This window comes from Schistocerca serialis, chromosome 8 (assembly GCF_023864345.2).
Source record: "Schistocerca serialis cubense isolate TAMUIC-IGC-003099 chromosome 8, iqSchSeri2.2, whole genome shotgun sequence".
In the NCBI taxonomy this organism is placed as follows: domain Eukaryota; kingdom Metazoa; phylum Arthropoda; class Insecta; order Orthoptera; family Acrididae; genus Schistocerca; species Schistocerca serialis.
The window spans coordinates 550,116,904-550,120,904 of NC_064645.1; positions in this window are offsets into that span (position 1 = coordinate 550,116,904).

Below are 4,001 nucleotides of genomic sequence, written 5' to 3' on the forward strand. Positions count from 1 at the left end.
GGGTCTATACAAGGGCGATGTACTTGAGGACAATATTATGGAAATGGAAGAGGATGTAGATGAAGATGAAATGGGAGATATGATACTGCGTGAAGAGTTTGACAGAGCACTGAAAGACCTGAGTCGAAACAAGGCCCCCGGAGTCGACAATATTCCATTGGAACTACTGACGGCCGTAGGAGAGCCAGTCCTGACAAAACTGTACCATCTGGTGAGCAAGATGTATGAAACAGGCGAAATACCCTCAGACTTCAAGAAGAATATAATAATTCCAATCCCAAAGAAAGCAGGTGTTGACAGATGTGAAAATTACCGAACTATCAGCTTAATAAGTCACAGCTGCAAAATACTAACACGAATTCTTTACAGACGAATGGAAAAACTAGTAGAAGCCAACCTCGGGGAAGATCAGTTTGGATTCCGTAGAAACACTGGAACACGTGAGGCAATACTGACCTTACGACTTACCTTAGAAGAAAGATTAAGGAAAGGCAAACCTACGTTTCTAGCATTTGTAGACTTAGAGAAAGCTTTTGACAATGTTGACTGGAATACTCTCTTTCAAATTCTAAAGGTGGCAGGGGTAAAATACAGGGAGCGAAAGGCTATTTACAATTTGTACAGAAACCAGATGGCAGTTATGGGAGTCGAGGGACATGAAAGGGAAGCAGTGGTTGGGAAGGGAGTAAGACAGGGTTGTAGCCTCTCCCCGATGTTGTTCAATCTGTATATTGAGCAAGCAGTAAAGGAAACAAAAGAAAAATTCGGAGTGGGTATTAAAATTCATGGAGAAGAAATAAAAACTTTGAGGTTCGCCGATGACATTGTAATTCTGTCAGAAACAGCAAAGGACTTGCAAGAGCAGTTGAATGGAATGGACAGTGTCTTGAAAGGAGGATATAAGATGAACAACAACAAAAGCAAAACAAGGATAATGGAATGTAGTCTAATTAAGTCGGGTGATGCTGAGGGAATTAGATTAGGAAATGAGGCACTTAAAGTAGTAAAGGAGTTTTGCTATTTGGGGAGCAAAATAACTGATGATGGTCGAAGTAGAGAGGATATAAAATGTAGGCTGGCAATGGCAAGGAAAGCGTTTCTGAAGAAGAGAAATTTGTTAACATCCAGTATTGATTTAAGTGTCAGGAAGTCATTTCTGAAAGTATTCGTATGGAGTGTAGCCATGTATGGAAGTGAAACATGGACGATAAATAGTTTGGACAAGAAGAGAATAGAAGCTTTCGAAATGTGGTGCTATAGAAGAATGCTGAAGATTAGATGGGTAGATCACATAACTAATGAGGAAGTATTGAATAGGATTGGGGAGAAGAGAAGTTTGTGGCACAACTTGACCAGAAGAAGGGATCGGTTGGTAGGACATGTTCTGAGGCATCAAGGGATCACCAATTTAGTATTGGAGGGCAGCGTGGAGGGTAAAAATCGTAGGGGGAGACCAAGAGATCAATACACTAAGCAGATTCAGAAGGATGTAGGTTGCAGTAGGTACTGGGAGATGAAAAAGCTTGCACAGGATAGAGTAGCATGGAGAGCTGCATCAAACCAGTCTCAGGACTGAAGACCACAACAACAACATCTATATAGGATTAGGAAACTGTATGGAGCTAGGAGAAATTATTTTATTCTGTTTAGTTCCACATGAAGGCCTTTATCCAGTAGTGGATGTTATACATTTTACAGATGTTTAGTAGCAAAATGCATCCATAGATGACACAGCAGTGTTGTTTACAGCACTGTAATTCATGTTAAAACTTATCTTTTCATTCTCAGTCTTCCTTATGTCGTGTTGTTTCATGTTTGTAATAATGTCTTGGCGGAGTTTATCAGACACAGAAATCGCGGATTTGATTAATATAGCAGCACTCTGGATATTGTAGAGAGTGAGTCTGATGATTCTGAATACAATGGTGTGTTTGAAGGTACATATTTCCTAATTTTAAGCGGAATATCACTGCTCGTAATTGTGCAGTACACACATTTCTGCTGAACATGTCTTCTGTAAGAGATATATGTAGTTACATATAATGTGATGTTCCTTATAGAGAGCGAGATCGATGACAGCTTATCTTCAAATACAGACAAGAATGATGTTGAAGGTGTTACTTCAAATCCAGCGGCTGTGCCATATCCAAAAGATGTTAACTGGACTGAATTCGACACCTACCTACTCCTGCCGATCAACAGTACACCCAGGCAGATTCTAGTGAATATTGATGACAAGTTCTGTACTGGATTTCAGTAAAGTGTTCCTTACTGACAGTGACGTAAAAGACCTCAAGATACAGACAAATTTTTATGCATCACAGACAATCCAGAAGAAAAGAAGAGCAAATAACATGAAGCCTAATTCAGTTTTGAGTTCCTGGAAGCCAGTGACTACAAGTGAGATGAGGCATTTCTTGGGTATGCTTTTCCACATGTGTATTTCAAGAAAGCCAAAAATTGTGGACCACTGGAGCACTAATCCTGTTCTTTGTAACTTCTGTCCCCAAGTTACGAGTCATTTGTGTTTTACTCAGATACTGTCGTGCTTGCATCTTGATGACAATTCTAAACAGAAAATAACCAGGTGAGGAACTATTTCACCCACTTTATAAAGTTTTACCTTATTATAAGAATTTGAAGAAGCGATGTATCCAGGCATATCGTCCCTCAGAAAAACTGACAATTGATGAAGGAATATGCCCATTTTGAGGTCAAGTGAGCTACCGTGTTTAATGTAAAATAAGCCTCATAAGTATGGACTGAAGGGTTATGCTGAAGCCAGTAGTGGATATGTTGTAAACTATGAAGTTTATGCTGGTAAGCATATTGTTGACAATTCTTTGTCTGCTGTTATATTGCAATTGCTGTCTGATGGCAGCTTACTGAATAAAGGTCATACTGTGTATTTAGACTGATTTTATTCCAGTCCAGAGCTTTTTCGACTGGCTGACAAAGGTATTGGAGCTGTTGGTACTGTGAACAAACGTAGGAAAGGATTACCTATAGATTTAGTATCTAATAAGCTGAGAATGGGCGAAATGTCTTTTCGGCGTAAATATAATGTATTAGTAGTGAAGTGGAAGGATAAGAGGGATGTGTATACATTGTCTACAAGGCATCAGGCCACATTTGGTACGCATACTAAGAAAAATGGGTCTGTAGCAATGAAACCACTTCAGGTACTGGATTACAATCTGAATAAAATTGGAGTGGATGTTGGAGACCAGCACCTGCAGTACAATCCATTCCAGCACAGAATTGTGAAATGGTGGTGAAAATTATATTTCCATCTGCTGCTGATGGGAGTATCAAATGCTTTTTGGCTATACAATGCAGTGTACAACAAGAAACTCACAATAACAGACTTCATAGCAGTGCTTGCAGCTCAGCTTGTTGAAGATGATACACATGAAGTCATACAAAGGAATGAAGGAACTGTAGGTCAGCTAACAAAAAGAAATTTTTTGCAGCACGTACCTTCAACTGCAAAGAAACATGCTGCCCCTGTGCGTCACGTGTGCAGTGCCAGGAGCAAGAAAGAGAATGGCAAAGCTTATCACAAAGAGGCATGGTATGCATGTGAACAGTGTGGTGTTTCACTCTGCCTGGAACCTTGCTTCAAAATTTTCCACACTAAAAAACAATATGATTCTGTGTGAAATTTGTATGCACATATTGTAGACTGACAGAAAGATGTTATGTAGTGCCATAATATTAGTTAAAAGTAATAACAATTGCATTCTCTTATCCACATGACTTTTCTAAATTCTTAAAAACATCTATGTGATTTCTACCTTAAAGCTATGCATTCCAAAGTAGTTTCGTTTGTACATAATTAAAGGAGAAAAGCGCAGCTTCAAAATGGTACCAAATTAGCCACAAACCAAAAAGTAGATTTAATGCAGTGATTTTTTAAATATTGGCAAAATTGCCTGATTTCTAGGGCGGGTACATAAAATAGGCCTGGTACAGAGAGTGTTAAATGGCTGATGATGACC